This window comes from Mus caroli, chromosome 9, assembly GCF_900094665.2.
Source record: "Mus caroli chromosome 9, CAROLI_EIJ_v1.1, whole genome shotgun sequence".
NCBI lineage: Eukaryota > Metazoa > Chordata > Mammalia > Rodentia > Muridae > Mus > Mus caroli.
Genome location: NC_034578.1, coordinates 96743141 through 96753095, shown reverse-complemented (window position 1 = coordinate 96753095; position 9955 = coordinate 96743141). Strand labels below are relative to the sequence as shown.

At 44.9% G+C, this 9955-nt stretch overlaps 1 pseudogene; it reads left to right on the top strand.

Annotated features, from left to right (window-relative positions):
* The first annotated feature begins 3114 nt into the window (after window positions 1-3114).
* On the top strand, window positions 3115-3517 carry LOC110302487 (annotated as a pseudogene).
* The last annotated feature ends 6438 nt before the right edge of the window (window positions 3518-9955 follow it).

Here is a 9955-nt window from a genome sequence, read left to right as displayed (position 1 = left end):
AGAGAGGGTCTGTGCCTTGGAGTCACAGGAGAGCTACTATGGCCATGGTCTTGTGGAGGGCTTCTCTCCAGTACGCATACTTTTTATATATCTTTGTCCAGATGCTGTTGGTTGCCTCTTCAACTGCCGGGTCCTTTTCTTCATAGCTAACAAACACCGTAGTTTCATTCTGATCCCCAGAACCCATGGATGCATCATGTTTGGACAAAGCTATTGCAGAAGTTCTCTGGACCAGTGATTAGTCTAGAAGTGGGCATCATGATCCAGTTTTGGTGAGTAGGATGCACAAGGAGGAGGAGGAGAGGATGTGCGTCAAGGAAAAACCAAAAAGGCTTTGCTGGATAAAGACAGCCTTGTGAGAAGAAAGGGCTTTTTGTTCCTGACCCACTTCCCTACCTTGAACACTGTTAGGTGTGGATGCTAGGCCTGGAGTTATGGTTCTTTGGACATGAACCAAGGTGATAACCTAAGGGCAAAAGGCAATTTTCCCAGGTGGTTGGTGCCTCTGATGCCACGGCAGAGTGGAAACAGAAGGAGCTTAAGTCCTTGGTGATTATGTTGAGTGAGTCAACCTGTCACACCTGTCACTGCCTACTTCTGGACTACGGAGGTGAGATGATCCATTGTCCCTATTATTTAAGCAAGATGGGTGGAGTTGTCCAATACCCACTACGGAAAGCATTTCTAACTGCTAGTCCATGGAAATCAGGTCAGAGGTCGGGGAGGGGAGTGGCACACACACATAATTCTAGTGACAAAAAAAAAAAAAAAAGTGAGTGAGAAAAGGGGAGGATCCAGAGTTCAAGAGAAGCCTTGGCTACAGAATGAGTTTGAAGACAGCATGGACTACATGTGACACTGTTTCAAAAGTGAAGAAGGAAGGGTTGGTGGAAGAGAAAAGAAAAAAGAAAGAAGAAAAGGATAGAGAGGTAACTCAGTTGTTTAAAAACACTTGTCTTATAAGCAGGGGCACCTGGGTTTTGATTCCCAGAACCCAGGAAAAATGTGGGGTGTGGCAGCACATTCCTGTAAACCCAGTGTTATCGAGATGGAAACATAAGGACCCCTGAGGCTTGATGGCCAGCTCCTCTTGCCTGACTGGTGTGCTCCTATATATAACAGACTCTGTGACAAAGGAGGTGGACGTCTGAAGTCCGCTGGCCTTCACACACATGCACACTCACATACATGTAGACTCACACAAACATACACACATACTTTTTTTAATATCATAGCAGAGCAATGTTAGCTGACACATTCTTGAATAACAACCTAGAAAGCATATGTCAATAAAGCAAAGAAACTAGCAAAGCATATGTATTAATAAGAATATGTAACAAAGCATATGTATTAATAAGAATGTGACCCCTTCCAGGCACAGAGACCTGGAGACAAAGTTTTCACAAAGTAATTTGAGAAATAACATCTTTACACAACATATTCTTCCTTTTTAAGAAGTTGATGTATTTCTCTGCTATTTAAATCTTTTCTGTCCCTAGATTATTATTTTTAAAGACTTATTTATGTTAGATATGTGAGGATTTTTTTTACCGAATATATGTGCATGCCTGGTGCCTGTGGAGGCCAGGGGGGGAGATAGATCCTCTGGAACTGGATCTACAGGTAGTTGTGAGCCACAGTGTGGTGCTGCAAGCAAACCTAGATCTTCTTCAAGAACAGCAAGTGCTCTTAACCTCTGTGCCATCTCTCCAGCCCCATCTACTATTTATACAACACTATAAGCTCTATTTAGTTCTTGTTAGATTTGTTCAGTATTTTATGCTTGGGGCTATTGTCTCTTTCAAGATAACAGGGTTCCCCATAGCTCTGTCTTCTTTCATTACACAATATCCTTTTAAAAAATAAATAAATAAATAAAAATCTCAACCCCCTACCTCGCCCCAACTCCGATTTCAAACTGCCCCTTCTTCACCCTGGGCAAACAGCAAGCACACTGAACCTCACGGGTTCCTGGGCCTTTGCTTGGACTGGTTTTTGGAGGTCATCCAACCTTAATGAAAAAGAAAAGGTAACATTTGGAATCTAGCAAGCTTGAGGTTAAAACATGTCATGTCAGCGATCGCTAAACAGCAGTACCTCAGATTAGGTCAGGAATTTGTAAAATGTTTGTGCCAAGTGAAATGTCAAAGCACAAAGTGTGTGAAAGGGGAAAAAAAGGCTCTGTGTCAGTCAAAATGTCACTCTGTCCTGCAGCGAGTAATTTATTCCTCTCTTGTCTTTATCGTGCTTCTTGTTTCACATGTACTAATGTTGCCTCTAAATAATTGAAATTAATAGTGGCATTATGGGTGGCTTAGGGTAAAAAAAAAAAACTAAAGAGCTAATTTAAAATCACTCAGTCAATTTGAATTCATTTTGAAAATGGAAATTGTTAACCCAGCCTTAAAAATAAGCCATTACCTGATTGTCCAAAGCATTTCTGGCACGGCAATTATTTGTTCTGTTAAATTTTTGTAATATGTATAGAGGAGGCACAGCAAAAGGTAGAGAACAACGGGTACATTTTTCAAATGCTATACCCAAGAACACTAGAAACATGAAGGGAAGGTTAAACAGAGTCTGGATGGACCCAGGTAGCCCCCCAATAAATGACATTCCAATGGCTTGTTGAGTTAATGATGAAGCAAAACTCTATAATGTCCATCCCCATTTCCTCACTGGTTTTAATTGCTTCGCTGGCAGGGCTCTCCAGAATATGGCTCCTCTCCATGCCATTTGCTTTCTCTGAAAGCAGATTTTGTTGCATGGGCATGGCGAAAAGTAGGGAACAGGTCGTGTGCTTGACACTACGGCTAACTGGTTAATAAACTAAAAGGTTTCTTTGTAAACATCAGGGCAAGGGCCAGGATGAGGCTAGTGGGATCTCAGAGCACAATAATGAAGGAAGTACTTCTTGGGGCTGCCCCAGCAGATGAATAGATCCTAGAAATTGGTGCTTCCGTAAATGTTACATACCCAACATCTCACTAGTTCCATCCTGTTCCTGGCCAGTCATTATTGATACCAGTAGAATTGGAAAGAGAGACTTGGAAAGTAAGAACACCTCTAAGAGGGGTGAAGAAGGGGCCAGCCTTGGAGCGACAGTGACACAAGATGGCAGCCACCATAGGTTCAGGAGTAAAAGTTCCTCCAAATTTCTGACTGTTGGAAGAGCTGGAAGAAGGCCAGAAAGGAATAGGCGATGGCACAGTTAGCTGGAGTCTGGAGGATGACGACGAGGAAATGACACAAGATGGACAGGCATGATAATTGGGCTTCCACGAACAGAATGTGGGCGAAGTACCCAGAAGCACCCCCATCTGTAAGATTGGTAACAAGAGTCAGTATGAGTGTCATGAGCAGTTCGAATGGAGTGGTGGATCCAAGAGCCACGGCAGTGCTGGCAAAATGGCAGAATTCCCACAGCATCAAAGTCATCCCGAAGGAACTGCGGCAACTGATGTCAAAAGACAACATGAAGCTGCCACCGCTGCCAGGACAGTGTTACAGCAATTAGTCACCAAGGACCCGACTTTCCCTCCCCATCCGACCCAAGTCTTCATTTTCCACTGTAGTGAATTTTCTAGATACATCTGTAGAGCTCAGAGTATACTGGAGTGGAAGCCCCACTCAGGCTTCATCCTGAGGCACTGCTCTGATACTAACTTCTTGTCCATTTGAAGTACCTCAGTTGTGCTGTGTAACATCATCTGTCTAGTGTAACCGCTGTCTGCCTGGTTGAAATTCTGGGAACAGACCCGTCACACAATCTCCTGCTGCTGGCACTTGGTCTGGATCTGCCTTTGCCTGCTCCGCCGTCTGCCACACATGTGTGGTGGCCCTTAGAATAGATGGGAAGGCTCCGGGTAGCAGCTGTGGGACTGACTACTGCTGGGCTTAGGGCGCTTTGGCTGAACCCCTGCTTTCTTAAGTCTTAAGTGATGCCCCATCCAAGCCATGGTCCCCACTCCTCCACTCTCACCCTTGGCCCAAGCTTAGATTGTAACCCACCCTTCCTCTGAAATTGGCCATGGGTGAGGAAGTCAAGGCCTCCCGTCTCCCCACCTTTATCAAGGGGTGCTGCTTTCCCTCCTCAACTCCCTTGTAGCCCATCACCATCCAAACACTTGCTGTGGCCAGAAGCCATCAGATGAGGTTGGAATTGCCTGGCCTCCCTCACTTAGCTCCGGACCACACTCGCCTGCCACCAGCCTGGGAAGGGAGCACCGGGCCCTCAGCCCTGCTGCCACCGTCAGCCCTCGAGCTTTGCACTCATGTCTAGAGGTAAACAGAGCAGTCACAGGGCGACTCAGACCGGCCAGCGCTCAGGGTCCTTGGTGGAAAGATGCCTAGAGAAAGGCCATGCACAGAGTCCTCAGTGCACACGGTTCTGAGTTGGTTCCTTTTCCCATAATTGCTTTGCTTTTACTCATTGAAGAAATTTAAACAGGGCTCTGGGTCACCCTGGCCACCCATCGGGTCTGATGTGAAGCCTGACAGCTGGAACACGAGGTCCTGACCCTGCAGACTCAGGTTTCAGTGTTGCTCTTCAGACCCTCTGCAGCAGGGACCGAGAGGAGCTCTGTGTCGCCACGATTGCAGATCATTTGTAGATCAGTGGGTCTGGCCTCCTGGCTCATTGCCACTGTTCGGGATCACGAAAGGTTAAAATGTAGATGCATACCGAAATAAAGGCAATTCGTTGTATTGAAAAAAAAAACACACCTCTAGGAATTTGCCCCTAAACTGGGTTCCTAGCCAATTATACTGATACCAATATTAGAAGTTTTATAATAAAAACATCTCTCCTTTGCAAATATAAAAAAGCTTCTCACTCTTTTAGGTTCAAATTGGGGCTGAAAACGTGAAAGAACCATGTGGAACTGCTCAGTTCTGGTTTGGACTTCGGCTTTTCATTTGAAGACTCATTTCATCAATAGAAAGACATTCGCACTGAAGAAAACTGAACAAGAGAATCACAAATAATACAGAATACAAACTTACTTTAAAAAAGAAAGTTATACTTTCTAGTAGTGACCAGGCTTAAGACTCCTTCTCACAGTCAGAGTCCATAGGACAGAGTGTGAACCGGAGAATTCCTGTCTGTGTGCCCATTACTCAGCAAATATAAACTGTGCATCTACCATGAGTACAGCAAATCCTGTGGGATCCTTCAAGAGAATTCTAGGATTAGGGATACAGCTTGATGTGTAAAATGCTTATAGCACAAGCATGCACACGCCAGGTACCATGTAAGAATGCTGTAGCAGTGAGTATCTGTAATCCTAGCACTGGGGAGTCAAAAACAAAAGGTAGATGCTGGACAGCCAGCATAGACAGCAGTGAACTCCAGATTCTGCAACAAAAAGTATAATGGGGAGAACAGGCAAGAGGGCTCTGTAGGTAAAAGTGCTTACTGGCAAGCCTGACAACCTGAGTTCCATCCCTGGGACCCACCAGGTAGGAAGGAGAGAACCAGATCTTCTTGAAGTTGTCCTGTGATCTCCACATACTTGCATGCATGCTTGTGTGTGTATGCGTGTGCACACACACACACACACACGTAGTAGTAGTAGTAGTAGTAGTAAATTCAATTTTAGAAATATTTTTAATAAAAGAATGATAGAGAAAAACACTCATCATTGGCCTCTGGTTGATGATATGAGGCATGCATGTGCACATGAAAACACAGAGAAGAGAAGAAGCACGCGCACACACACACGCGGGCACACACACACAGACACAGACACAGACACACACACACACACACACGTCACATCAAACAAAAGAAAGGATTCTAAAGTCAGTGCTTTGCATCAAATGCACAGTGACCGTCCAGCACAGGCACCACTTTCTCACACCTGGAGAGATGGAATTTGTCTCTGTTTCTGCTCTTGACTTCCCGAAGCAGGTTCTTCAGCCAGCAATCAGACTGACTCTTCCAAAATGCAAAGTCAGAATGTGATGGGCCTCTGCTCAAACGCTACTCCTGACTTCCTACATCAGGGGAAACAATCTCAAGCCCACACCTATTTACAATATTCCTCCCTTCTCTTTCCTTCCTATAATCCCTTCCATATACCCCTCCTCACTCTCCTCCAAATTCATGGCCTCTTTTTTCACTAATTGTTATTGCATGCAATATGTAGGATGTTCTATTCATATGATGCTACCTATAAGAATATTTTCAGGCTTGAGCATTTTGCACTGAATTGGTATGTTCTTCCTTGGGGAAGGCCACCTCTCCCATCCCCAGCCTTCTTCAGTTATCTGTGGTTCTCCGTGTAGGGCTGAGATCTCAAGAGCTTCTCTTTGTCCAGTTTGACATGTTCATTGATGTCATCCTTGTTCAACTCAGGTGTGGCCAATGATGTTGGAGAGACTTTATGAGTGTAGTTTCTGACGTTACTAGGAGACACAATCTCACAGCAAACTCCCCGATCCTCTGTCTCTTACAACCTTTCTGCGTCCTCTTTTGGAAGCATGCCCTGAGCCTCACAAGGTGGGGGTGGGGCACTTTGTAGCTATATCCATTGGGACTGGGCTCCACAACTCTGCCTTTTAATTGGTTGTGGTTTTCTGTAATCATCTCCATATGTGGCAAAGAGAAGCCCTGCTGAGGAGAGGTGAAGACTAAGCTGATCTGTGGGTATAAGGGCAAACGTTGACAGATTGCTCATGCAGATTGTACTAGTTTACAAAATTAGCGGTTGAAGATTCTCCTTCAATAACCAAGGCTTCATTAGCACTGAGTAGTTAGGTAGGTTTCCAGCATCATGCATGGTCTCCTGCTTGTTAAGCGGGTTTTAAGTCCCATTAAAGGTTTGTTGGTCACTGCCCCGTTATGTGTGCCGTGACTACATCCTAACCATAGGCTTCTCACGTCAAGCTGGTTATTCATGGCTCCCAAGCATCATGGCTGTAAGCTACCTCCTTCCTTTGGAAGCTTACGTGGTGTCTTCTGATACCATGAAAGCTAGCTCTCACACAGAGTCCATTCAGGTCAGTTCCTTCTCAGGGATCTCTGGGCCATTTCTGAAGATCATGGTGTCTTCAGTGTTTCTCTTAAACCATCTGGAAAGTTTCCCATTTTTCCCTAGTAGAATTGAGGCTCAGTGGAGTTTTTGTTACCTTGTTTTACTTATTACTATTATCCAGTACCTACAACATTGCCTAGAATGCTCATATTTATTGAGTTAGGTGGCAGAACACGCAGGTCATGTATTAACCCTTGTCACTATGGGAGACCTAGTTTTTGATGTCATGGGATTTCCCTTTACCTGGACAAGAGTGTTTCAGGAGTCTTGCTCTGCCTTTGCCCTCTGATTGAGCAGACGGCATATGTGAGAGCTCAGGATGAAAACAAGGCTTTTAAATAGTTTTGTCATTACTTTTAATGATATGCACATAAGGAGTGTATGCTCATGAGTGCACGGGGCCACAGAATGCCCACGGGAAAATGTTAGATCTGGAACTGGAGTTGCAGGGAGTATGAGCCTCCCAACACGGGTGCTGAGAACTGAGCTCAGATTCCCAGCAAAAGCATACCTGCTCTTAGTGGCTGAACCGTCTCACCAGCCCCAGCAAGATTTTTTAACATGAGCAAATGAAAGCCTGGAATTGTGTCTGTTGAGTGTGTGATGCAGCTCTTTCCTCCAGGATGAGTGTGACTTGTGTGGTCTTGCATCAGAGCATTTATGTTCATCCACACAATGCCAGGTCTATTTACCTTCTCTCCTGGAGGGAGAGGGCAGGCTGATGAGGCTCGTGGGGCTCATGAGCGTCCAGGAGATGCTCACAAGGCCTTCTCCTGCCCACAGTTACTGAAGAAATAAACAATTTACTAGTGTAAGACACTTCAATAGTATGGCTGCTCACAAGTTACATAACTTTCATATGTCCTATGTACCAGGAGAGACTCTTCAGGGGTATAACTATCTGTGGGTTTCATACAGGACCTTCGGATAGTGTACCTTCCTTTCTGTCACCTATCTCCCTGCAAGTAATCCTAATAAACTCATTGGTTTATCAAGGGGACTTGGATGAAATACTTTCTCCGACCTGTCAGTGCCCTCTATCTGAAGTGAATAGGTATTTTTTGTGTCTTGTCAGGAAATTTTTGCAAGATGGGGCCATGTATAAATATGGGAGGGGTAAACTTGAGGGAACTGAAATTAGCAGCCTATTTAGGGGATAAAAGTTTAATGTCTGGTATGTATCTAGGTTAAGTTATCCAGAAGGCTGTTGTATGTGCATATCTATAGTACAGAGTAAAGTTCCAGGCAGGACATATAAATTTGTCAGTGTACAGAAGAACCTTAAAGTCATAGAACTAACTATGGTCCCCTGGAGATAAGTGTAGACAAAGTCCTGAGGTCTGAGCTCTGAGCAGACCAGCATTTAGAATTCACGGAGTTGAGAAAACTACAACGGAGAAGTGAGGAAAGAGACTTTTGTTGAAAATAGGAGGAAAATAGGAACCTGGAAGAATATCGTAAATCTGAGAAACATTACAGTGCATCTGATTAAATAAAGACAACCCACTGAGAGACGGGAAGTATCAGTGCAGAGAAGAGCCACCTAAGAGCAGAGCTCGAGAGCAGACGGAAGGGCTGGGAGCAGAGCAGAGGCTGAGGATGAACAGAAACATAGACCATCCCCCACCCCTGCAGTGTGCACGTCAGTGTGGGAAGGTAGATGGCTAGGGGAATAGAGATTTTAGGGAATCCTCTTCCGGTTGCTTCATTTTCTTCAGCAAAATACTGAACCAACCCCATGGAATCAGATGTTCTGGTGACGATTTGGGGTAAAGGCAAGAAGGTGAGATGTTTGCCAGATGTTACAGGGTGTTGAGGAGGAGGGGTGCCGTGAGCTCTTATTGAAATGACTGGATGGGAGGCTCAACTGTAGGAATGATAAGTGGGCTAGTGATGAAGACGAAATTACTCGAATGGCTAGAAAGATTCCAGATTAGATGGTCTTTTCTGATCTCATGTAATTGTGGTTAACAGCTTTAATTAATGTTCACTGAGTGCCCCCTGGTTATCACAAAACCTGTATAATAACCTCACGAATTGAGCTAGAGAGATGGCTCAGCAGTTAAGAGCACTAGCTGCTGTTCCAGAGGACCTGAGCATGTTTCCAAGAACCTACTTCTGGTAGCTCACAACCAGCTATAACTCCAGCTCCAATGCTTCTGGCCTCCTAAAGTACCTGCCCCCTCCTCCTTCTCTCCCTCCCCTTTCCTCCCACCCACCCCCTCCCCCAAGTCATAATTAAAAATAAAATACATCTTTAAAAAAAAAACCTCAGCAATTGGAGATTGTCTTATTCATCTCCATCACACATAACAAAGGATGGGTCCCCAAGCCAAAGTTTGAGTGACAGCCATGGATGCAGGATTCAAACTCATGTCTTTTGATCCCAAATCCAGGCTCTTTCCCTGGGCCTACTCCATTCTTTTCAGCTGAATCACCTGTAAGTTTTCACCCATAGCTTCCAGACACTGTCTGGTTCATCCAGGAAGAAGTCTTAAGTTTCAACTTGCATTGTTTGAGCTTGAGACAAAAGTCTCATTCTGTGGCCAGAGGCTACAGTCTCCAGGGGGAGTAAGCCTCTCCTCTTCTTCCCTTTGCAAGCATAAAAGCCATCACAATGTGGCCAGTCCAACAGCCTTTGTCTGTTGGGTTTGTTTGGCTCTGGGGGGTAACCTTACTGGCCTGCTCCAGCAGCTAGCTTTGCCTTGCTGTAAGCAGACTTCCTTTGGACATCCTATAGTCCGGGCCAGAGGACTTCCTGGCCATTCGCCATCTTGTCACTCTTCTTCTGTTAGGGAAGAAAGCAAGACCTAATTAATACCCTGTCGCTGTTTTTCCAAGAATGGTCTACTCTGAAGACCAGAGCTTGGTCTCTCCAAGAGATAGTTTATATAAGTGGCACAAGAAGAAGAGAGAGC